Consider the following 27,500-nt stretch of genomic DNA (forward strand, 5'->3'; position numbering starts at 1 on the left):
TCTTTCTTTCTTTTTTTTTTTGATTTTCCAACTTTCCCCTCTGGTTGCAGCTTGAAGTCATTACTCTGCCCTTTTAATGAAAGGTTAATTATGGCTAGGATCAAGAGATAATTCTAGGTAATAGGGGTTTGTTGTAGGAGTAAAACAATTTCAATTATTTAATTACACTTTTAAAAACAAATAACTCGATTAAATTAAAAGCTGGAAGCTGCATTTGGATTACTCTGGGACATACTTTAATTGAATAAAAAACATGGAAAAGTTTTGCACAGAAAGCCATCCTGGTCTTGAATCCACGGGATATGAAAACTTCAGCATGAACACCTGTTCTTTAGCTGAGTTAAGGGCTGTTATGGCCTTAAATACAAGTAAATAAAAATAATTCCTTACATTCTCAAATAGGTTTGATTGTTGCTAAAGGGCACATGCTTGATCACAGTTAGTTTGAACTGATGCTGTAATGACTGACATTGTGAAATATTTCCAGCATGCTAACATGCTAAGTGTGACACTGACATGGAAGTCATTCCTGGTATGAAACTATGGAAACTATTTGAATTTGATCTGTTTTCCTAATTTGGCAGCAGACCTCCAGTGAGGGGACTTTTCCATTTCAGGCTTCACTGTTGGAACGAAAAATAAAAAGAGACTTGGACCCATCAGTATAGAAGAAGACGTATCAAGATTGTGATATGTTTTCAAAGTTAGAACCTCTTGTAATCGTGCAAAGTAGCTGAAAGAAGATACTGATGCCACACACCACACTGGAGGTCTCCAGCCAGCTCATTCATGGCCTGCTGCCATCTTGTAGACTTTGTTGCTCAGCCAGTTTTTGCCAATAACAATTCACAAATGGCCTTTAAAGTGTGTTTTCATGCCCATGTCCACAAACAAAGAAAAATGAATATGCATGAATACTCATCAGTTTTGCATGGAGACTGTTGTGAGTGGGTACAAACATACCAGGCATGACAATGCTGGTGCTTTAAAGGTTGAGGTAAAATATTTTTATGGACATTTCATTAAAAAACAAAAATGTCAACCTGTTTGCGGCACTAGAGAAGCACTAAGTCGATTGCCTGTTTATCTTCTGAGCAATCTAAGAATCCACCTTATCTTAGCCATTTATCTGAGGATTGCTTCAGCCAATATTTTGGACCTGCGAGACCAAGACTTCCTGTTCCATCCACTGATCGCTGTTTACAAATGTAAATAAATTTACAAAAGCAACTAAACAGCAAAATGATGGTCATAGAAAATCAGACAGCTTCTAGTCTAATTTACATTTCAGCAAATAGGTTCCTTCTCATGTTTTGTATCTGCATGCAACCAAAGCCTGGTCAAACATGAGTGATATTACTGGGACTACAAACTGCAACCAGAAAGGTATAAATAGTTATTCATCCATGGGATCACAATTTTAAGTGGTGGTCATTCATTAAAAATGTCAGTTACACCAAATCATCAGCTCTGCATCTATCTGTTATTTATTTTTGCTTCATGTATGTCTGACACAGTATTGTTGGAGAGCAGAGAGTCATAAAGTCAGTACCGTAAATGAGGATAACACATTGGACTTCTTGCCTGGAAGTAAAATATAAAAGTCTTCACTGATGCACATCAGTTTCCTGTGAGTTACACTCCAGCCACTGAACCCCACTGGACTTTGCATTCCATGGAGCCCATCTAAAATCTGAAGCCTGGAAAGAGTTACTGCGTGTCGGAGGTCGAGACAGTTATTTGAGTCATTCGCCACTTAAATGGCTCCCCGCAAATGACTAAAGGCTGCGTTGACAACGCATTGGAGCTGCTGCATTTCAGGTGAGGTTGTTTATTTTCAGGGGTTTTATCTTCTTTACTTTTGATGTTTCACTTGGTATTTTTATGTTTTTTTGAGAACTGTTTGCATTGATTCATTTATGGTGTATCCTGACAGTTTTTTAAATTTAGGACTCTTCACTTCTTCTAAATGATTTTTTCTTCTCATGTCAGCTGCCTGCTCGTCTAATAAGACGGAAAAGGCTTTTTTTTTAAGCTGTCTTTTCTAAACTGTTCATTCATGTCCTTGGAAATCAATCACACACAATCCTTCTAAGTGCCTCCTTCACACACATGCACACACTATCCTCCACACTCACACTAATGTTTTGTTTTACAGCTTCATATGTCAAGATTAAAAATGAGAACATCAAGAAAGGCTCAAAGATAAGGCGCCAATGCTGAGAAAGGAATTCTTTACCTTTTCACCCTACTGAACTTTTTTGTGCCATTCAGGAAGAAGAATTAGGAAACAGGAAAGAAAGGAACAATCAGCCAGAGATACTTAGTAGCAGTTATATAAAATTGTTCTGACCAATAGTTCTCTAGGCTTTCTAAAGGTCTGTCACTCATTTTCCCTTATTGTACCTGACCATCTCTAGAGATTTTGTTTTCTTCAAGCCACTTAACATTGACCTATGAAAGGATGAATCAATGTAGTATCACAACAGACAACTTCGCGAAGAACCAATTTTAAATTGTATCTTTAGGCACAGCAGCTTTAGCAGCAGCTTTTCACAAAAGCACATCATTTCTTCCCATTTCTATAGTTGAAGCTAATGAAAAATACCACCAACAACACAGTTTGACAAAAGTACAACATAACTCACCATGGTGTCCTCAAGAAATTGGTGGAAACTGGACAAATGGAGGACAAAAGAGTAAGTGTCAGGCCTAAGAAACTAGCACCTGAAAGTCATGTGCTTAAGAAACAGAAAAACCTCCAGCGAAAACCTCTATCTAACCCTTCATTCGTTCACTGAAGCCTCACCAGAAATGGTCTCAGTGGAAGGATGGGTGTTAAGAAGCCATTCCTAAAGAACGGAAATGGAGAAAGGGCTGAAGCATGGCAAATTACCAAAGAACCGGACTGAAAAGCAGTGGCAGCAGAGTGATAGATCCTAATTTGAAATGTTTGGTCCACGTTGTTGTCAATATGTACGGAAGATGTCAGGAGAGAGATAAAACCATGAGTGTCTACAGCCACCTTTGAAACATGATGGTCCACCATTGATCCACTATGCAATTTGCCTGATTGCTGATGGATTCATTTTTTAGCTTGACAATGATCCCAAACACACTCCCAATGCAGTAAAAGCATACCTGGATGGAAGAACATACGCAGTGGAACACCATCAGTCATGGATTGACCTCCCCAGAGGCCGGACCTCAACATTTTTGAAGCAGTGCAGGGCCATTAAACATTAAACAACTATTCCTGAAAAATACTTAAAGAAGTTACAAGAAAGCTGCTTCAGACAGTTCAGACTGTGCTGAGGAATAAAAACTGTCAGAGGAGGATTAAAACTGTTTCTTTCAGATAGAAGAGAAACCGAGGGGCCGCATCAAGACCCAGTATAAGCTACATATGGAGCTGGAGCTGATAATAAGCACAATCGCTGCTCTTCAGAAGGATCATTTACAGTCAAATGTTGTTTGCTCATTGCAAATTACAGTCTTTATGTCAGTGAAAATTAAAGAATGCCTATCAATGCATGAAACCCAGATGAAACACTAAATAATTGCCATAACTCTAACAATAATTCATCTAACCTTACCAAAGGGCTCAATAAAACCTCTTTCTCACCATGAAGTGAATGCTTTTGGGCTTATTTTCTGCAACAAGGAAGTAAGTTTTATGTGTTTGTGGCTTTACCCTTAATGAGGATTTTATCAGCCACTGTGTGCTGGTGGTTTATGGTGAAAGACTGCACTCCTGCCCTCGTTAAGGAAACTGCTTTTGTTTCCAGTAAATCACTATGGAGGCTCTGATGTGACAAGCCTCAAAGTTCAAGTTCACTGCCAACGTGACCTTATGCGAGTGCATGTTGATTACACCGACCTGAGGGCATTTGCTGTGGTGCGTCTGCGAACGTGTGCGCATTTGTGCAAATATGCATGAGCTTTAGGGAAGCCTGAAACAGCTCAAGTCCAAAAGAACCCCGTCCAGCTGCAATAACAACAACAAATAAGCCCTGAACTTTCCTCTTTCACCCTGTTTGGAACAACAGACAGAGATAAAAATAACTGGATTTCTTCACGTCATGCTATGTCTGGCCAAAAGCTTAAAAAAGAAAGAAATGGAGAAATCGAGGGAAAAAATTTAAGGTTACGGTACAAGGAGAGAGACAGAGAAAGAGACAAGATAGCGAGTAAATCCTTAAAAATGTCTTCTTGGAAGCTCTGCTTTCTGTCAGCACTGCCGATATGGGGGGAACACTGGTCAAGAGGGAGTCCAGAAGGGTGTTCTAACTTTTAAATAATCTGCTGGATTAATTTGTCAGAATGCATATTATCTTATGCCTATGGATTAAAAAATCTACTTAATATGTCCTAATATTTCTTAATAAACTGGCAATTTTACTGGTTCAATCGATGAGCTTACATTAAAGTCTCCATTCAATAATGGGAGTTAAAGTACAGAAGTAGCTGCATGTATTAAGAGTGATACAGAGGAAACACGCAGCCTGGACATGGCAGCAGTGAAACCAGAAGCTGGCTTACTAACACCAGAGGCACACAGCTGGAATCACTGAAAATGCCACTTTAACTGAAAAGCACCCTTGCTGTTCTTTCTGGGATAAAAACTGAATCTAATGGGGAGGAGACCAAAAACTGGAGTAACTCTAATGGCCACTTGAGGCTTGCTCCATTAGTGAGTCAATCCCAATGTTAGACTCCCTCCGTTATACCATAAATAAACAGGTTTTTTAACCAGTTTTTCTTCCCCTTATTCCCACCGAAAGGCCCCAGCAAGCCTGTGGATTTAAACCCAGGACACTCTTGCTGTGACCCCCCCCCTACCAATGGTAACCACAATTTGGGTCTTTATGACTAAATTTCCTCATTTTGGAAATCTGTAAAGAGGAATATTACCACAACTTACATATATTAAGGCTTAAAGCGGGGCGCATCCAGTTTCTGTCTGGGTTTCAGTGGGGGTTTGGGGAAGCCTCCATCCTTGTAACCAAAAGGTTGCCGGGATTTCAAGATCCCCAGCTCTGTCTGTTACGAAAGCAACAGCGATATTTTACCACTGTTGTACCATAAATAAATAACATCAATGTAACTAAAGATAATGCAGCACTTGATCCTTTTATTGATGTCACACAGATACATACAGGTCATTTCCTAAAAAAGGGAAATGTACTATTAACATTCTATTACATGTATGTGATTATTACAAATGTAATTCAGATTTCAGAGTAGTAATTGCAATTTACTTCGTGTAATCAAGATGGGAGACCACGGCTATAAAAGCGAAGGTGGATTTGGGAAGCCTGTCGCAGCCATGTCCTGTCCGTATACGCGAGCCACCCATTGCGGAAGGTGCAAGATTGATAAGGAGAGTCCTCAGAATTCAGCGTATATTGCGGGACAGACAGGATCCTTTAGCTCAGCGCGACAGTGTGCTCATAGAGAGATATCGATTTTCCCGTGAGGGTATTATTTACTTAACCAACTTGTTGACGAGGGGGTGCAGGACCACCACCTGTCTTTTTTTTTGCTCTGCCCTTTTCTTGGTTGCTGTTATAAACAAACAAACAGATTATTCCAGGGTCTCTTTCCAAGAGACGAAAAGCAATATAAGTGATCAATATTACCATTCTGTAGAATATTCTTATATTTCACTTTTACTTGTTCCCATATTCTAGTGGGTCCTGTTGTGGCTCTAATGTGAAAGGGGATATAATATAACATAATGTAATATAATATAATGTAATATAATATTGGATAATATAGTGTGATATGATAAATCTACCCTACCACCTACTGGTGTTGGCCAGAGGGGCCGATGGCGCGATATGGCAGCCTGGCTTCTGTCAGTCTGCCCCAGGGCAGCTGTGACAGCTACCAGTGTGTGAATGTGAGAGTGACTGAATAGTGGCATTGTAAAACGCTTTGGGTGCCTTGAAGAGCGCTATATAGATCCACTCCATTATTATTGTTATTATTAAATTACTTACGAGTTTAATTTGTCAGCAACTTTCTGCCAGCCCTCTCTCCTTGCTTTTGCAGCCTTTGCAGTGTTCCCTTGCGTTTTAATTAGACTCTGAAACTCCTAAAATCCCTCACTCAAGAGTTCTTGCTCTGCTGCCGAAGAATACCGAGCGCGCTCCTTCGACATTTTCGCCGACCAATCAAAGGGTTGCCGATCAATGTTTCTACTATCGATGCGTAGCCCCTGTTGGGCCACCCAGTGATCTCACATTACTTCATCCAGCTATACTAATCGTCAACAACAGGTGTGTTCGGGGAACCGGAATAGCGAGCTCAGAGTTAGCGCGATGATTTGATCTTGGATGTGTCATTTGATCTTGGATGTAGTAAGCGACGTACGAAGAACGGGCCCCAGGTCATTGTGTCCTTGGGCAAAACACTTCACCTACTGGCATTGGCCACAGGGCACCTGTGGCTGCAACTGTAGCTTGCCTCCACCAGAGAGTGAATGAGTAGTGGAATTGTCTTCATTAACCAAAAATTTTCTTATGCAACAACACACACCACTTAGCAGGTCCACACGGGATGCACCTGCCGATCAAGTTAGCTAGCAAGTACTGGCCCTTCCCCAGATCCATCCTGGTGTACAAATATGGCCACATCCAGTCTGAAAAAGACAAGACTGTATCTTTCAAAACGAACAACAAATAGGATGAAATACGACAAAAATCAGATGCTGTTAGGGCGAAACACCAGTGCCAAAAATCAGAAACTGGTGGGAAAAGAGGGAAACGGATCGACAATTATGGGAAATGAGAGAAGAAGAGGAATGATGGTAAAAAAAAAAGAAGGAGAAGTTGGGAAAACACAGAGGAGAGTCACAGTGGACAAGTATGGAAAAAAAAGAACAGAAGGGGAACTGAAAGGGGGGATTGAGGGGGAAAAGAGGAGAGTGAAAGAGGGACAAGTATGCACATGAAGGAGCGTTTCTTCTGCAGATTAGCAGTAGCTGCAACCCAATACTTTAATATGCTGCTCGACCCCGACAGGCCTGGACTGGCAGTATGTGTGTGCGTGTGTGGTTCACTGTGTATTTCTGGAAGCTACAAACTCTTATCAGCCCTAATCTGGTCTAGGAAGCAAGTCATACCACACTGTCTGAGTGCAATAAAAAAATGACATTAACCAAAGACAGAGGTGAACTACCACGTTTATGTACCCAAGGGCTGCCTCCTTAAAAGTGGGTAAAAGATTAATCTGTAACTCAAATGTCATTTAAGGCCAGGTCGAAGGTGACTCTGTGACTTTGGTCTTCTTGGTAAAGCCATACTGTTCAAGACTAGCACCAGTTCCAGAGCGATAAGAGCACAAATGAACATTTTATGGTTGAATGCTTTGAAGGTGTTTCTTTTTCACATTTGCCTTAATGTAAACCAAACACCTCAGTGTCAGGAGTCGGTATGCATCAACAATGTTTTGTTTTTCTTTGACAGTCTTTCCTTTCTTAAATCTCCCTCGAGCCAAACCACAAATTTATGCTTGACAGGGTAATCTCCATGGAAAGAAATCCGACCACATTACGGGCCATGCACAAATTTGAACAGATGAAGATATTTTTCACATTTGATGGCAGGATTTATACTTTTGGTTTTTCATCAGTAAATAGAGTAACTGCCAGTTTACTTGAGTTTTGGCCTTTGGATTCATTGCCTGACCTTTTGATGTTCTGTATCTGCTGAAAAACTGGTAAATATTTTTTTTATTTGCTTTTGGTTTTTTTGCTTAAAAATTAAAAAATCATTTAAAAATGAATTTATCAATAGAGATGTGGCTTTAGCGCTACAGTCATACAGGTGTTTCCAAATCAGCAATGTTGATACAGAGTTACAACTTGAAAGCAGCTTAAACATCCCCACACACTTCTTCCTTTCGACAGTGGAGTCAAACATGGTACAATAAAGGAATAATGGGCCATAACATTAGAAATGAATCAAGGCTCAGAACAGTGTTATTCTAATCCACATGAGCTCCATTTATGGTTTATTTAATGTATGGACTGTTTGGTCTGGAGTGGTGTCAGGACGGGTACTTCCAGCATCGCCACAGGAACGTTTCCAGCCAGTTGAGTCCAAGTGTAGGGAAAAAGAAAAAAAAAAGAAAGATCATTCACTGCTTTTGTTGTAGAGAAGTCAGTGGAGCCTGAACTTGCAGACCCAACATTTTAGTGGTTCCTTTGCATAATCAGATGAGAGTAGAGGAGGCAGGAAGGTTTCCATGTGTCGTATTCCACAAAACTTTCCTCTCTGTGCTTAAACTATCTCCAGCGAATACTAGAGTAGCTCTGCATTATTCGCAATCTTAAAAAAAATCTGCTTTAGGCCTCTAGTCAGCAACCTCTACTCCCTGTAAATCCCGGTAATCCCTGACTGGTTGGCAAGTGATTGCTTGAGGCTGCTGCTAGTTTCTGGGTAAAGAGAGAGCTGCACCAAAAACCTTGTGACTGCACTAGCAGATTGCCACCATATGAAAAACATTCACATATCTGTAAACACTTCTTGACAAACTACCGAGCATATGATGCAAACCAGAAACTGACGCTGTCTGACTTCAAAGTAAATGTTGGGCGTAACTGCTGAAACCTGTTTCAAGAGGTGCAACTTTTACTCTGAAGTGATATGAGAAACTGTCTCTGTGTCCAGTTTGTGTTTTTTTTCTTGTAGTTTTGCTGCTGCTTGGTGGGTAGCTGTGCTGTGCTGTGCTAACATCCAAACAAAGCACACAGATGTTTTCAGTGAAGCAGCGTATACGTTCTTGTGAACTTAGCAACAGCAAGTCAAGGAATACACATTTTTCCTGGTGAATGGTGGTTACCAGGGAGGTCACTGACTGGTTTCCAGGCTTGTGTGGCTGGGGCATTGGCAATCGATTTCACGTTGACTGCCAGCAACCACCCACATCTGGTCAGGGAATATATATTTTTCCCTAGTGATCGGTGGTTGCAAGGCAATCTCCAACTGGTCTCTAACCCCATGTGACTGAGGTCTTAGCTCTGCTCCCTTTAAGCTAGCTTTCTTCTGACTGGCTGCCTCTTCTCACAGCCAGAGCCATGTGCCTGAGATCATTACATATGGAAACTGGTCTTATTGACCTCATAAAATCCAGTTGGAAACAGAGTGTTTACATCAGTCTGAAGCCTGAGCTTTTGGCTCACAGCCCTACCTGCACATAAGTTGGCCTCATTATTTTAAGTTTGGTCACATTTAATAAGAGCAACCACCAATGTAACAGTACATACACAACAGCAGAGAAACCATAAGAGGTCTTCTTTAATGCATTCCTTCCTAATTAATGTTCTTTATTGGCTTTAGAATTGGATGATTGACAAGATTTTCTTGGCGCAAGGAACTCTTACTGGGAATTTTTCCAAAACCTTCCAGCCACGTGATAGCAACAATTCATTTGATTAACGCCGTGAGATGAGGCTGAACGCTGTCTTAAATTTGTGTTGTTATTCAAGCATTTAAAATCCCCTTTGTTTGCCTCACTGACATTAAAATAAGAGTATGCTATAAATACCTTTTTTATATTTCTATTTAACTTGGAGCGGTAGTCTAAGGTCTCTGCATACAGTTGTCCGTCTGTGATTTACTCCCAGTGCAACTAAACAGGAGTCGTTCATTAGGTTTATCTCTGAAAAGCAGCAAGGAAAGGTTTCATGACAGGTAACACACCAGCGACCAGCTCGATGCCAGGAACTGATTACTGACCTCTTTTGCATGGTAGGTTCCTGCCAGATAAAATGCTGTGTACAGTTGAGGAAGCCATTGACTGTACACGCTTAAGAAGAAAAAACAAACAAAAAAAAAAAACCCGGGAGATTGGTATCACCCTTTATTGCTTTTGGAGTTTAGTTTCAGTCACATCAAGAGGACTCTGAGTTATTAGCCCTGCTGTTCTCAATAACTTTCACAATATAGTTTCACAACCAAGAACGCAAACAGGATAAAACTGTTTATACGCTAGAAATAGTGCATTATCGCTTCTTTCTTATGTGTATTTACCTTCCTATAAGTGTTTGTGTGTTTTTCTTTCTGTATTGTTCTCTCTGGCTTTGCTGCAAAAGAGCTAATCAACTGTAGGGCTGCATTCAAGGAAGCAGTTTACTCTCTTTCCTCCCTCCCTGCATCTCTTTATCTTTCTGTCAGTCACCCCGTAATCTCTTTTAAAACTTGGTTATCGCCCCTAAAGAAGCAAACAACATTAACACAGGCCAGAGGCAGAGTTGCCTTACAGCCTCGGTCTTCTGTTTCTCTGACTCAGTATTGTAGGTTTCATTTCATTGCAAATAGTAATTATAAGGTATGTCATAATGAAGACAGCAGTGTCTGGGAGATCTCTGTTCTTTAATAAAGGACAAAAAGAATTTGCATGCGACACGTGTTTCTGAAAAAAGCATTTTCTTTTTGTGTTCCCAATAAATATCCCATAACATCAAATTGAGGGAATAAAACAATAAAAAAATCTCAGCAGAACTGCAGCACGTACACAGCTGGAGTCATCAGTGCTGCTTTGTGTCATTTCCCAGCAAGAATTATAAAAAGCATTTCTGACTATGACATGATAAAGCACTAAAACAAATACCACTGGCTCAGCAGTGACTTGTGCATGATAATTGACCTGCACGATATCCTCATATCTCCCATTGCAACCACTTTTCTTGTTTCAGGAAGCACTTTGGGCTCCTCAGTTGGCACCAACCCATAAGGACAGTTGGTCATCACGGGGATGAGAGAAAGGAGATAAAAACATTTTAAAAAAACATTTTACAGGCCAACAAAACTAAAAACAAAGTTGCTGCAGGTGACCGAGTATGGATGCCTGAATTTGCATCACAGGTTGAATATACAGCTTTAGGCACCATATCAACATTTGTGAATTCACCGTTAAATGTTTAGCTTATTTTCCTTCTGATTCTATCTTCTTTGCAACTCTGGACTGTTTTAATGTGGCTGCTATTTTTAACTTGCTGTTCTGAACTTGTGGAGACATCAACTTTTACATCAAACCAACCCTCTGTGCAGAAACTGTAACTGATGTACCACCCAGCAGTCACTGGCAGTTTTTGGGTGAAGAGTCCACAGTTTCTAACGACCAAGGAGCCAATGCGCCAAGTAAGGAGCGTAAACAGGACTGTGCTTGGCCTTTTCTTTTGTTGATATTCACAGTGTTGCACACCAAGAATTCATTGCCCATGGTAATACAATGTGCAGTTCTACTGCAATGTCCTGATTAGATTTTAGAGAGAAAATTCAGCAGAAAGACTCAAAATAATTTTTTTCCCTGTTTGTCTGCAAACTCCTCTACATAACCAGAAGTTGAGCAACCAAACTTAGGGCTCGGGTACATCTTTATCTGCGTACCATTTTACATTTAAAGTTTTTTTTGTATAAATTAGATGTTATTGTTGTGAAATTAAAGTGATATTATAAAGTTATGATACATGTGTATAAAAATGTACTTCGGGTATGATATAGTATGATGTCATTTGTTACCTCTCAATCGCCACTAAAATCCCAGATCAAGCAACACTGTAGCATATAGTAGTCTTACTATAATTCACTAAATCTCCTGCCCGTCTCTCTGTTTGTCCTTCCTTGAGTCTTCCTACACAATCAAGAGTTAAGCAGCCAGTTGGCTAGGTACATCTTAACCTCTGAAAGTTTATATATACTACAGTAGAGCAGGGGCATTACAGGCAAAAATTGCCTAGCACTCAGTCCCATATTTCACTTTTTTTATTTTCTATGAAGCATCTATCACCCTTAATTTTTCCTTTTTCTCAATGTGATTAATTACATCAGTTTGCCAACAGCACAAACAAACCAAACAATACTGTTACATGGGCATGCACCAGAATCTGTGCTTATCACCTGCCCTACTTTCCATAGTAGTTTAGGTAAAAACTACAGGGTAACTATTGGGTAGCACTTGTAATAAATGGTCTGTATTTGTATAGCGCTTTACTTGGTCCTAAGTACCCCAAAGCACTTTACACTATACACAATCATCCACCCATTCACACACTGGTGATGGCATGCTACATTGTAGCCACAGCCGCCCTGGGGCGCACTGACAGAGGCGAGGCTGCCGGACACTGGTGCCACCGAGCCCTCTGACCACCACCAGTAGGCAACGGGTGAAGTGTCTTGGCCAAGGACACAATGACCGAGACTGTCGGCTCAAACCAGCAACCTTCCGATTACAAGACGAACGCCCAACTCTTGAGCCACGATCGCCCCAAACTACTGAAGGGAAGTCAGTAATGGACTGGACTGAGATGTGACATTTGGATAAAAACATTTGACATTTTTTCCAAAGTTGAAAAGTCTCGACCAGATTGTTATTGATTTCCTTCCTCAGCTGCTGCTTCAGTGATTAGTATGAATTAGAACGATTGTGTGTCTTCTTTGTTGCACCTTGACTATGGCAAATATCCAAAATAAGAGCACACCATAAACACACTGACTCATCAGATGAATATCTCTCTCTAACTTGGCTCACCTCTGTGTGTTGTCCAGTGACCCCACCCATTTGCTACATCTGGCAGGTTAAAACAAAGCTCTCAGGTTAACATGACAGCTTTTTTCTTTTAATACCGTGAAAAAAAACCCAAGCCCTTAAGCAAAATATCTCATATGAAAAAAACAAATCTGTTGGGTCTTTCCAGACTTGGAAGGTGGTGAAACTCTAACTCATTCTGTTTATCCTGCCAAAAAGGACACATTTATCAAAAGTGGCTTTAGACTTTCTTACCATGCTGTGACTTCATTGGGGTAATATGTTACTATTTCATCTCCAATTTGCATTTACGCCAGTTTTTCCATTTTTAATTTTTATGCCGATAGCAGAAAAGGCAGAGTGTGCTCCAAGAGGTCAAAAAACATCTAAAGAAATGCTGTAAATTTAAAAAAAAGATAAAAGTAAGGGCTGCAGATAATATATGATAAAACCATAGTACACAGCAGAGAAGCCACAGAGAAGCTCTTCCTGTGACTGTTATTTCCCCTGAAGGAAACTCAATAAACAATAAACCCTCAACAAGAGCATCCTTGATTGTGAGTATGAAACCATGACTTCATCAGACCCGACTCAAATGTCACATTTTTAAGGATGCAACAAAGCAGACAGTATGTTTTAAAACAGATACTGTTTATCCCAAAAGACAAACTGTAAAATTTTTAACCAAGGCTAGAAGCCAAAGAGAGGAAACCAACCAGTTTTGATCTTCTAACAATGTTTCGTCTGTGAACGCTCCATCAACAAATATGTGTGTGTGTGTGTGTGTGTGTGTGTGTGTGTGTGTGTGTGTGTGTGTGTGTGTGTGTGTGTGTGTGTGTGGAGGGGCTGTTTCCCAGAGGCTTTAGATCCTTATACGGGTTTATTAGAGCAACTTGCCTGTTTTACCCTCAAAGATATGTTTAAATCAGATTCTGTGAAAAAAAGCAAGATAATAAGACCACAAAAGGCACTAGAACCTAAACATTTGTAAAAAAAAGTGTTGTAAAAAAGACGATTTTCGTTAACATTTAAACTAATGAAATGGTAGATCAGACAGAGAGAGGGGGGGAAGAGATGCGGCAAAGGGACGGACTAAAACCCGGTCCGGCCGCTCTCGGCCGTATGTGGTGGTTGCCCGCTCAACGCACTCAGCGAAACGGGCGCCCAATGAGTTTGTAAATAAAATCAGCAGAAGAGTTTTCTCATTGACTTTCACCAGGCTTTCTGAAACCACAGGAATCTTCACCTGCTACCACACTAGAAAACCTCTAACTAAAGCTAGCAAGCTCAGAGCATAATAGCTCACTCGAGTTGGTCGGAATTGCTCTTGCAGCCTCTTTCTGTTTGGTCTGAATTTTTCCATTTACTGAAGTCTGACATTTAGTTCCCTTGAAAGTCACTGTTGACAGTTTGTTTTTTTGGCAGTATGCCAGTGAATCCACTCATTGCAGTGATTTTCCAATAAAGCTCTTCCAATCAACCTTCATTGGATATGAAGTGTAATACCAAGATTTATGTGTGTTTTTGATCCCCAGGTGTGAGCTGAGTGTGTTGCAATCGGGTGACGTTTGTTTTACTCGTTCCAAGTTTCATTTTTAACCCTTCTGACTTCTATTTGCTAATTACTGATTCTACTTATTGGTTCTTGTAGAAAAAAATATGCCTGCACTGGTTTTCTGCAGCCATCCAATTGTTTCAGTATCTCTCACAATGGAGAAACAGTGGAAAAGTTTGCATATACAAAAACTCTGCTGTTATGAGTTTGACATCATTGTTTTTTCAAGGTGCAGCTGTCAGAAAATGATGCCAGGAACCGATAAACTCAGACATTTTGAAACATGTTATTAACTAGAAGGGGTTAGAGATCCCCGCAGCAGTTATCGATATTCTGCACTAAATCAGATTCTCTCTCTCTCGTTGTTTTTCTAGAAAACCTTTGAAAAAGACTAACACAACAACTTTAAAGGATATTCAGACTGGGTATATAAACAGGATTCACTGAGCCTAAACTGACTCACAGCTGTGCCATGGTCTCACCAACAAGCCCACGTCTGTTGGTTTCTGGTGAAAACCCTGCAGAGATCCACAAAATATTTTGCATTTTCATAATGCTGGCCAGAGAGCATACAGTGTAAGCCAATACAAGAGCCCGAGAGAAAGTAATACATCTGTTATGGGTTATTGGAAAGAGTGAAAAATTGATTGGAGCACCTGTACATCTTGTAAGCTTTGCTTTTTGTTAGCACCAAGTGTACAAGGTCACTGTAGGCTATTTTTTTGGTTGTTTTTTAAGTTAAGGCATTGAAAGTTAATGTAAAATTTGTATGAAATCTATTACATGAAGTTGAAATACTTTAGGGATGTGCTATACATAAATGATGGATGCATTGGTCATGTGAGGAAAAACTTCTGCTTTGGGGAAAAAAATAACGTGAGTCTGGAATTGAGCATTTAATGGATATTTCGTGACAATATGAAAGCTTTTCTGATGCTTAAGAAACTCAGCAAATGTGAAAGCTACAGTGAGGTATTTAGGATGTGAAGATGGAGGTAAGGGGGATTTTCAGGGGTTTGCTGGACAGGAACACGTCCCAAGGAATGAATGGAGAGAGAGAGGGAGGGTGGTCGACGCCAGACACAGAGGTCTTTTGTGTTTGTCTATCAGCTGGAAATCACTAACAACACAGCAGCCCACCACTCCACCCTGTGTGTGTGCTAGTGCATAAACAGTATGTCAGTGACTGACATTTGCTTTTCAATAGCCAACTGTAGAGCAGAATAAGATAAGGGAGTTTTGCTCAAAAGCCAACTTGTTCCCTTGGCATGAAACAAATCCTCAGACAAATCCAAGAGTCTGTCACTCCAGTTACATCATGCTGCCTTCAATCTCTTCATCACAGATGAAGGTCAAACAAGTGCCTTCTAATTTTTGTTTTTAAAAAAATATATATTTACATTTCAGTGAAATATGAATTAATGAAATTATGTTCTCCATGTTTCTCACAGTCAAAAAGTCCAAAGATCAAACCCAACAATGACCTCATCTTATTTCATGGAGACTAACGCTCATTCAAAAATTATTTAGCAACAGCAGTGAGCGAGATGTTCTTGCAAGATACTGAACACTGTGAGTATTTTGCAAGCCACTTTGTAACCCAGCATCAAAATCGAATCTGTTTTCATGAACAACTGCACAGCTTTCCATATTTTCCAGTGGAAGGACCGAGGAGTCCCAGAGCAGGACCATGCTACCAGATGCAAATTAGTGTTCTTTTGAATACAGAAAACTTTATTTCTTTGGATGCAATAACCTTTTCACTAACTTATTAGAAAGTATTACTGTTTCTAGCTTGACAAAGTTGAAACAACTTACTATGTTAGTTTCAAGTTCATATTTTTTACTGAAATATAACCGTTCTTGCATTATTCATCAGCCCAGGCTGCGCTGTCCTGAGTTGACCACATTGAGTATATTCACACACATTGACTTCATACACATCTACAAGGAGGAGAAACTCAAAGCAAGATTTTAGAGTAAACTGAAGGAAGAATTAAAATAGGTCCATTTGTGGGGTTTTCCCTGGTTGAAAAAAGCAAATAAAAATCCACAAATCATTACTGGGAGTTGTTTATTAAAGACAACGATGTCCCTAAAGGACACCACATGTTTGTCTCCATGGAATAACGTGACAGTTGATCTATTTCATTTGACAGCCAAAGAAACAGTTAAGGTACTGTAAGAGCAAATGTGTTTTTGCGAGGTCTGTCATGTGGAATATAGACCAGTTGTGTATTGTGACACTTTTCATGAGAAACAAGACACTACTGTTTTTTGTCAACAGTGGTACTTGGTGTTTTTTATGCCCACTGTTATAACAATGAAGCTCTTGATAAAATATAAAGAGTGATTTCTGCCTCTTTTTTCCTCAGGAACTTTTTCCTTTTTCAGAATCAGAATCAGAATCAGGGATCAATAAAGTATTCTGATTCTGATTCTGATTCTGAAAAAGGAAATACCTATTACAATTACACAAAGTATCATTGGTGCACACACTTGCTATTCTTTCCTGCTAGTGCACTAGCAGGAAAGAATATTTTTAAAAAAGGCTACGAAATGCATTACAAGCACCTGTGTACTTGTGACAGTCAAAAAGTTGGAACACTAACCATTATCAGCCATCATTTTACATATAAAATCGAAGGTGAAGGCCCACCAACCAGTTTTCAGCCAGAAGAACGAGGACACATTGTTGATGCTGTGAGTTAGCATTAGCTAGTTAGTCTTAGTAAAGTAATGTTATCAAGCTAGCAGGATTTTTTTGTGTGACATTATATGTATTTAACGTTATTTGGTGTTTATTCATGCTGAATTTGTCAGAACCACGATAAGGTATTTATTCTCAGCTAGCATGTGGCTAGCAACCAAATGCTAGCAGGCAAATTGCCAATTTCGAATCCTGTTGACCAACTTCCATTACATTATTTTATAAGAGTTTTCTGACTGATGCTAATTCTTAGAAGATAAAATAAAAGTCAGGGTTCTCCTCCAGCAAAATGCAGCCAAATCAGGTGCTTCAGCTTGAGGACAACAAAGGGACCGGAGGACACTAGCAAATACGTCCTTTAACGGTAAACACCAACGTTTTAACACTACACTGTCTTCATCAGAGTCCTAAAGTGAACTGGGACCATTGACTTTAATATTGGCAAAACTTATTTTAAGGACCTTTTCATCATCAAAGCCTTGCCTTGAGAACTCACAATGGTGATGAAATGTTCATGCTTAATAAATTGTGAGTCATGGGTCCGACTCTTTGACGTCTATCAGGGCTTTGTGAATTCATAACATACTGTTTGTTGTTAAGTTTGACTCCACTTACTTTCCTTTATGTGTAGAGTATTATTTGAGTGCAATAAAAGAGTTATTTCAGCAAAGATTTTAAACCGTGCATTTATAAACCACAAACATCTTTTAGACACAGGGTTCGCTCAGACTTCAAGTGTCGAAAGAAGACGAGAGCGGCAGAGAATCAAAGACACACTTTTTTCTGTTATTGGTTAATATAATTAAAGACGTTTTGGTGTGGCATAATAAAGCTGTTGAACAAGACCACATTCTTGTCTTAATAGCAGAAGTCACAGTGAATAATTAAGCTTCAAAGAGTAATTTAATACTACATTGCATGGTGCATGAAGGTTAAACCTTTGAAGCCTGCAGCTCGTCTATCCACACCCTAAACACTGATGTCAAAGCAGCTGTTCTGCATCAGCAGCCAAAAGCTAAATATTTGCTGTGACATCACCGCTTTGAGACGGGGGCAGATTTAGAGATATAACATAACAATGCTTTCACAAAGAGAGACCAACGGAGCTTTGTTTCCTAAGGAAACTGAGCTACGATTGCAAATAATACACTGGAGCGTAACGTGTCTACAGGCACAAACTTTCATATTTGTCATCTGAAACAGTTCTGAAATTATTATTAGTATTATTATTATTATTATTATTATTATTATTATTATTATTATTATTATATAACTATTGAGTAAAAAAAGAATTAAAGAGGCGAGAAATTACTTTTTTTTAAACTTTTTTAAATTTTACTTACTTAGTTTTTTTTTATTTCTTTTATACCAAAACAGGTTCAATGTTCGTCTTAAACTGTACACATTTCATATGGTTAGGTGTGGTTTCACTTTGATGTCATGTGTGCACACTAAACCTTATTTGAAATATCTAAGGTTGGTGTAGTGGTAGTAGTTTACTTACACCCACCCAAAAAGAACAGTTCAAAGAAATCATTAAAACCCTCAAATTATCTCAACATTCATGTCCATGAGGCGTGTGTGGAAAATTCTCACCACAACTTCCTCTTTTTCTTGTTTTCACCACGTATCCAGTATCCATATGCTTCCACCTACTTGACAGTGATGGGTTCCCAGATGGGCGTTCATCTGACCTCAGCATGCTGTAAGCTCAGCAGGTAGCCTACTATTGCCAATTGGGTGAATCAAATAAAGTGAATGAACAACATCCTTTTCTTAACGCCTCACATGCTGTTGATGCTTTATGTGGCATAACCATTCCATTCTCTCCCTCATCCTTTGAGAAATTCTTGTCTATTTTCTAACACATTGAACCGTTTTTCACATTAGGCTCTGCCTGCTCCTTTAACTGGGTGTTCCTGGCACCCATTTATATGCTATAACCTCTAAAACCTGGCTAAACTTTGTGTAAGCGCTGATATCTGCAGGTGAACATGCTGGCAAAAGATAAGATTTTTAGTTAGAGGAGTACTGGCCAGTGCTTGGCTTATGGTTGTGTGTTGATATACTCCGTGTGGAAAGCAAAAATATGAAACTTTTTTTTTTAAGTGCAAGAACACTGGCCATTGTCCAATCAGGATTCAGTTCTTTATTGGCTTTTTAAAATTTATGTGCAAAACCTTAAATAACGTCCAGCAGAGGAAGTCTTAAACTGGGATCCCCTCACCACACTGGAATCCCTGATATATTAGCTGTTGACCTCAGACATGTAATCAGCATACTAACTGATCGGTTCCCATTTTCCTGGATTACTGTAGGTCTCAATGTCTTAAACATGAAGAAAATGCTGGAACATTAAACTAAACCTTGGTTAGAATTTATCCAGACAAAGACAACTTTTTTTCATGTCAGACGATGCTGAAACCTTCCCTGTGCTCCAGGGAAGGTTTCAGCATCTGTCATTTTGGTCTGGAGAAAATCTATGTTTCTTGATACTCAAGCCTAGTTATATTTTGTGAACTTTGGTAACCATCAGATATTTGGTAACATTTCATTAAAGCGAAGCTGTTCAACGGTCACAAAGGTGGATCTGAGGAACATAAGTAAATGGGATTTCTAATGTAGTCTCCTCTTTTTGTTAACTTTTCACACATTGCTTGCATACAATGGCCAAGATGCAAAGCTAATAACAGAAGAATCTGAAGGTCATTAAATGTCTCTATGGGCGCTTTCCATCATCCCAGTTGTAAAGTTAGGGGTTTCAGATTTTCACTTTTTCTGAGACTCCCTCCATGTTGGCCAAAGATAAAGCAGCAGGTTTAGATAATAAGGTTAATGCTCCTTTATGTGGACTTTGAGATGACAGAAAGGAAATGTAAAAACGTCTTCCTTTCCATGACAATAAGCAGCCCTGTCTCCTGATAACACCACATGAAAGCTCATGTTAAATAGAAGCTGAGGTCATATGAGGATAGCTATGATAATGTTTCGCTACAGGTCAGAAAAGTCTTAGTAAATCTGCAGCTCTACAGCTGGGTGTGGATTGACTCACTCGCCCTAAATTGAAAGGTAAATCCTTTTCCTTTGCTCTGAACAGTCAAGACGAGTTGGTTTTGACCCTTTGACCTATAGCAGAGCGAGCAACAAAAATTCCCCCTCAAACAAAATGAACTTCTCCTCAATCCCTGTATTCATCTTTCCAGTTTCATTCACTCAGTTTTCAGAAGTTAGCAAAATAAGACAAGAAGCCAGTCTGCAAGTCAATGAAGATAAAGATAGAGTAGCGCTGAGACCATGCAGAGGTCTAATATAGTTTCCTGCTGTGTTTTGAGTTCAAACCAACCCAGTCCCTGAGCGTCATCAATCACTGCAAACTCTGAGCTGTGAACTGATGCGCGGATATCGGCAAGGTTGTTTTATGCCATGAACCATCTGGTCTCTTATTTAGATGCATACACCGGTAAGCACAGTGCAATAAAAGTGTTAGACAGATATACTAGAGTCAACTAAATAATTTTATCTAGAGTGAAGTTTAACTTGGTCCCCTTTCCTCGCCTCCACACAATGTGTATGTTATTAAAACCGTGCTGTGAGACGTTTTATTGATTCTGGGTCAGCTTCTCTCTCTCCTCTTTCATCTGCAGAGCCCCTACGTGTTTCCTGTTTGCATCTACATCTCTTCTCCCTCTCTTCTCTCTTTACTTTTTACTGCAGCTGAAGTACACATGAGGCTTCAACTGTATGAAATAGGAAAATCCATCTTCAAAAGTATTTTTGTGCAAATGTTTTTTTTCCTCCTACGGTACATTGAAAAAATAAAATCAAGCAGACCTGACACATCTAAATGTGGTATTAATAACAGAAAGAAACATGTTTGTTGCTACACATGAAGATGTCTCATTTAGCAGTTATCACTATTTGTTTTCATGGAATCCAACTGCTTCAGTTTTCGCTGTTTCAACGTAATTACGAAATAATTTTATTTTTTACAATCTACACTCATGGATGAATACACAACACATGTTTATCTGCAGTTGGAGATAGATAGACAGTTTTAAAATTAGCTTCATGTACAATAACTCTTCTCCATAACGATAAGAAGTAATCAGTGTGATTTTTTAAAATAATTGTGATATACGCTACTGCCAAAAAGTAAACGGTATACAGACTGGTACTTATATAGAACCTTTCTACGCTACCTGAGCACTCAAAGTACTTTCTACAACATGACACATTCGCCCAAGCACTTCATCTACACTTACGCGCTTTTTTAACAACTTGGGGTATGCAGACTAGCATAGCCAAAGATTTAACCACCGACCTTCCAATTAGTAGATTGGAAGATTGTTCTCTATGGCTACACCTGTCCTTCATAAAGTATATAATACTGCAACGTGTACTCACGGTCTAAGTGTTGATATACATTATACAAAGCTATGGCGGTGTCACTGTTTGCAAGCAACACAACCAGTGCGGCAACCGCAATGGACCCATGAGATTGTAATCAATGAAATGTCTTTTTGAAGAGTTGTGGTAGACAAGTGATTACAGCAACCAGTAAAGTAAATATCCTTCACATTTAGTGCATATGATGAGCCGTGCTCAAATTTACTTATGTTTCTCTTATGTTTCGTTGGTAGAGTTACATTTTTTATGGTGTTGTCTGAAATTAGTTTGCTTTTTAGTTTCCATTTATTCCATGTTCATCGCTTCCACTTCCATTCCAATTTGAAAGTGCCAAGAAGAGTGTTGACTAAGATGGATTAGGAACACCGCAGGCAGGTTTTAAGTGTCTGCAAGTTGAAATGAACCAAGAGAAGAGGTCTAAATGGTCATGAGATTTAATGGCAGTCAGAAGCGAAAAATGTCTGATCTCATGGTGTGCTTTTTATTTCTTTTCTCTCCTGCCTGTTTTCCGTTCTTCTTCAGCCTCTCATCTATATTTTTCCCCTTCTCCATTTGTTTCTGCCTGGTTGGGTATGTTGATGGCTTCTCGTTTTTCTTACCGGTTTCTATTTGTTACATCATCACCGCATCACTCATGCACAGTTTGTAGGAATGTGCATTTGGTCCATGCGCTCCATGGATGAGGAATCTCCATGTGGAGCCAACGCATTTTATAAGATAAACGACAAGCCAGATCTGCTTTAATGCTACTTTTTTTTTTTATCGTCGCCTCTTTATTAGTTTTACATTCTTTCCTCTCAAGCTCATTCTTAATACTTTGTCCTTCTCACACTCTCTACTCATCAGTCTGTTTTTTCTTTTCTAACCAAAACGTCACGGCCAAGCCCAAGCCTATCCAACACACATAGTTCATCAGTGAATCCCATCCAAGCATCTGTTTTGGACTTGTTGGATTGTCGGTTTCGTGCCAAATCTAAGAGGCACAGAGCCATTGCGTGTGCTTGAGAGAGAGTTTGTGAAGAAAGAAGTGAATTCTCAAAATTATTAGTGAAAGGTTAGATAGCTTTTTTGCTTTCATGTGGATAACTAGAGATCTTTTTTTTTTTTTTTACCTTGGACTTGTCAAATATCTCTTTAATAATCTTTATCCAAGATTAACCATGTCCTCTTGCCATGTGCGTTTGTTTGTTAAATTATGCACTTAAATGGACATCACCCACTAACGCATTTTCACGCAAGCACAGTAATAAAAGTCAACAAAATGTCAACATGTCGCAAAAGAGTGCAGCACCAAATGGTTTTAAGTGGCTGCAGTGAGGATCCGCGATAAGCTCCTCGCTTCCAGCACCTGTTAGCTGCAAACAGCTGGTGTGCCTTACAGACACCAACAACATGCCTTATAAGTGGCTGTGGTCAGACGTGACCTATTTTTGTCATATAGAATTGTGCTTGTTGTTTGGCAGTGACTTTTTGCTTTATTCCACTTACACAAAGACCTGCTGTGGTCATCAGTTGAAGGAGGAGAAGGAGGAATAAACGTCTCAATGTTAGTCAGTTCAGTGAAGCAGACTGTGTGAATCGCAAAGGCTTAGCAAATCACTAGTTTAGCATGGGAAACTGACTCTGAGACTAACGGAAGAGCTCTCAGCCTCTTAATGTACTGACAGTCAGGTGATAAGTGGGTATATTTTGCCCTGTGCTACACAGATCACGACGTTCCCATCAGAGCTCTTGGCTTAACCCTGCTGTCATCTTAAACTGTCTGGCATGATGGGGTGGACGCTTGTTTTTCTGAGTCAACTGTGTTGTGATTCCTGTGAAAGCTACTGATTAGCTTTAGTTTGTCTCAAGGACACAGTCTGATTGTTATATGACATTCTCGCTGTTGTAAAGCTGTCATAATTGAGAATGTATAACTGCTTTCCAGCTTCTCCATTCATCTGTTAAAAAAATGGCAACAAAACTTTGGAGTTTCATCTCTGGTTCTCCGGTCACTTCACTGGAACATTTTATAAGAAAAGGGATGGCGCCTCCTTGGTCTGCCAGCTTGATTTAACCACCATCTTGGCTTTTTCGCGTACCAGTTCCACTCTTTAAAAAGTCAATCTAGTGACGCGAGCTGAAGAAGAACAGAACGTGTTGAGTTTCAAAACCAGCTCGAAGGAATCAGTAAAAGTGGACAGGCTTCCAATGGCTTACAAATGAACCGAAGGAAAATTCCGGGGGGGTTTCAATTAGCACGATAGTACGTGTGTCTGCATGTGTGAGCATTTGTAGGGAAGTAATGAGATGTAAACATGTTTAAGTGTTTGTCACCAGCGATTACCCGCCTGCATTTTCTCTGTTATCCACTTATGCATTGGAGAAAAACTAGACATTCCTGTTCCCGTCCACTGAGGACCACAGGGGCATGGAGCAGCACTCTCTGATTGTTTCATACAAGTAGAGCAGAGAGAGAGGAGGGGGTGAAGAGGTTAAAAAAAAAAAGGTAGAATGTAAGCCAGACACAAAAAGAGATTTTGAGTGGGGGCAACAGGAACTAAGGGGGCTGAAGATATACTACTGTGAGCGTCCAGACATTCAGACTGAGGGGAAAAGTCCTGTTGGCAATGTCTGCAAGAGGAGGACTTATATCAGTGGAGTGGGTTAGTGGGTTTATGAATGACTGTGTGTGTGTGTGTGTGTGTGTGTGTGTGTGTGTGTGTGTGTGTGTGTGTGTGTGTGTGTGTGTGTGTGTGTGTGAGAGCAGTGGTGGGATTCTCGAAGGGCTCTCTGGAGTCACTGGTATGTTGAAGCTGATTCAACATATGCACTGAGACGAGTGTGACGTTAATGTGTGTCAGCTGCAATTTGTTTACCTACAGCAGGGATGTTGTGTGGGTAATTGTATTGCGGGCTTACATTGGTGGTCTACATTGCTTATGCGGTGGCCAAGTTTGGACCTCTGAGCCCCAAGGAAACCACATGCCAGTCGATGTGGTCGACTGGCATGTGGGAAAACTACTGGACAAATACTGTGCAGCCCCCCCCCCCCCCTCTTGTGTCAAAAAAACAGATCATATTCATTGGGGTATAAACATATGACATTCCGGTGTGTCCTGGGGCATCCAATGCCAGAAGGTTAACAGCAGCTACTTTGGGCCCTGTGGTTTGAGGGTTTCGATCTTTGGCTTGTTTTGGCACAACTCAGGATGGGGTCTGGGTAGTTTGTAGCAGGGTCAGTGCATCAGATCGCAGCAGGATGCATTGTACTGTGGCTTGAGACCAGTGCCATCGGGGAGTTCACTTGAAATGTCACAGAGTACTAGGTCTCCACCAATATTTAGGTGGGTGGTGTATGTCAAAGTAACATCTACATAGCTGTCAGTATGTACGGTTTCCCATCTGGTCAATGTTTTTCATTTCACCCTTCAGTAGTTTTAATGCTTTAGTGTAGAAAAAAAAGCATGATTCATGACACGTGTGAGGTTTTTCACAAACTAGCACATGTGAATGCAGCAGTATTTTCTGGCATGTCACGTTAGTCTGTCGTTAGGTCGTTGTTAGGCAAAACAATGACGTCATATCATATTAAGCATAATTCAATATTTTGTAAATAGAATTCATATGTTGTGAATATAAATGACAAGTTACTGCCATGAAACGAAATGATACTAAGCTTTTCCATGGTCTTTTAGGTGCATAAGCAAAGAAATTGTTAACTTTAGCCTGTTGGTTGCTAGGAAACATGATGCTGTCTTAATATCTGATAAAGATAAGAACCCTTAGGGGCCTAAAATGAACTTGTGTGCCAGCTTTGGTTGCTCAACTCTTGATCATGTAGGAGAAGCTTGCAGGCAAACAAACTGAGAGTTTTTTTCATCGTTAAAATATAAAACTACATTTGTATAATCACTTCTAATAAGTCAATGTCAAGGAAGACCACATTTTAAAATCTGAATATGGTTGAAAGAGATGAAGACTTCCCACAAAGTTTTATCAGTTCTATAAACAAACCCTCTAGTGCCTGAGCTGTGGGTCCAGGAAAAGAAAAAAAACAACACACCTTTCTTCAATCTGCAAACAAAAGAACATCATTTTACAACTTCGAAATGATGACCAGAGAATGCAAGCTTTGCACAAAATCCATCAGGCATTGCACAAAATCCACAATTTTTTCAGTAACACAAGAATTTGTAACAACCCTGCATGAAGAATCTTGCCTGCAAGTCACTGCCCACATTTGTTTGACTGGCCCAAGTGCTTTAAGAGAGCAGTTTTACAGATTACAATGATAAAGGCCAAACAGGTTTAAACCAAACATTTGGCAGGCAAACACATGCAAAAAAAAAAACACATTTGCAAATCAAGCTTTTCAAATCAAGCTTGTGTTGACAAGTACAGAATTGCGTAAGATAGAGGTTACATATGGTAACGTCTAGCAAAACAGCGGTGTTAGATTATAAATGGATTAAGGCTCCAGTGGCACACCTGATGCAGTCAATTTTTGACTGGTGTTGTGATGACTGCATGACTCTATAAACACCTGACAGTCTGTTGGGTCAAAGGTTCATCTCTACTAATACTATCAATAAACTTGCCACAGAATCAAAGAAAATAAGCCAAACTATAAAAAAAAACATGCAGGGATTCTGACTGTTGAGCACAAACTTAGAAAAATTAGGTGTTTTACTTACAGCGCTCTCATTTCTAGTACTAATAATGATTCCCTTTCACTTAATCCATCATAAACATCTGGGTTTCCAAGACATTTATATGACTGATATGGTATTCTTTCTTTATTTTTTTGTTGAAAGGGTACACTTGACCACAAAGCCAAGACCATGAAGTAAAATTGAAAGAATGGCAAAACATCCTGCCATTTTCAGTAATAGAGAGTACAATGAACAACCAATGAGTTCCAATTAAACCATGAAAAAAGTTTAGAGTCGGAAAGCTTTCACAAGAGCCACACATACGATTGGTTTATTTAAATAATCTGTTCTGGATACAGCTATTAGGCCATTGAAACTTGTCACTCAGTAAAAGCCATTTAGCCATTTACTACACATACTGTATATTAGTGGACTGCTGTCAGATGCTGTGGGACATTGTGTATATTTCAGACAAAAACCTTGGATGGTATCTTTACAAACTGTCCATTCCTCTTAATTCAACTCACATGTCCTATACACATATATAGTTATCTGATGATTGAGTGATTTTCCCTTGGAGCTGAAGTTTTTTTTCTATTATAATGACAAATACACCCAATTACTTCCAGCCAGAGTTCCAGTTCTGCATCAGTCACTGCAGATGTTTCTAAATTCACTGTAACTGTGCAGATTCCTTCATGCTGAAACCAGGCTCCATCTGGTCTTTAACCCAGGGTCAGCGGAGTTGTCTGGGCTCACATCATTAGTGGCAACATTAAAAACTTTTAGTTGAGGGCTTTAAAAATTCAAATCTGGATTTCATCAGTTAACTTAATGGGATATAAAGATAATCATTCAGAAAAGTACTGGATGAGTATTAGCTGGTAAAGATGCATTTAATGTACCATCCAGTCTACAAAAACTATATTTGCAATATTTTTTCTTGAATGAGCAATACTACATTCTAACTTTTGTTCGTTGTTGGGTTTTTTTATACATAGTACCAGACATACACAATAGCCATTGACTAAATTAGCATTCTTGAAATCAATTTTATAACATGTTAAGTGTATCTCAAACCTTCTACTTCTGTACTTGCCCTTCTTAAGCACATGAGTGCATATTCAAAAAGATATCTAGTCTTATATTAAGCACATTAAGAGTGTGCACGTCATGTTGGTGATGTCATCACAATGATGTTTGCTAGTTAGCTAAGTTAATGCTAACTGGCTAGCATTCAAGAGTATATATATTTTTTAAATATGAACCTTTAACATATTGTGGCATTACTTGGGTTCATGCAGTTTTCATTGCAGTCTTTACCATCTGTACTCTGTACCACAATAACAGCTGTTGACAACAGAAAGGTTTCTGCAACAGTTTGTTTATTGCTTCTGGTCTTAGCTAGTGTTTGCTAACACCAGTGACTGGAACTTTATTTGAAGTGGATCTAACACTGTCAGACTTGGGCAATTAGCCAATTAACTCTCATTTGATATTAGAATTTAATCAAACTCTTTATTAAAGAAAAACTCAGATGATGTACATACAAAGGCACAAATCTTACGTGGTCAGATATGGTTTGAAAAAGCTATTTGTGATAGCTTCCAGTAGTTTTTGTTATATATATATTTAGGTGTTTGAAGTGACAATCAGA

At 39.5% G+C, this 27,500-nt stretch overlaps 1 protein-coding gene across 1 annotated transcript in view; it reads right to left on the minus strand.

Annotated features, from left to right (window-relative positions):
• Positions 1-27,500, minus strand: part of tnfsf10l (TNF superfamily member 10, like) — a 72,919-nt gene that overhangs the window by 14,832 nt on the left and 30,587 nt on the right. The window lies entirely within an intron of this gene.

The sequence above is a fragment of the Astatotilapia calliptera genome, chromosome 3 (genome assembly GCF_900246225.1).
Source record: "Astatotilapia calliptera chromosome 3, fAstCal1.2, whole genome shotgun sequence".
NCBI lineage: Eukaryota > Metazoa > Chordata > Actinopteri > Cichliformes > Cichlidae > Astatotilapia > Astatotilapia calliptera.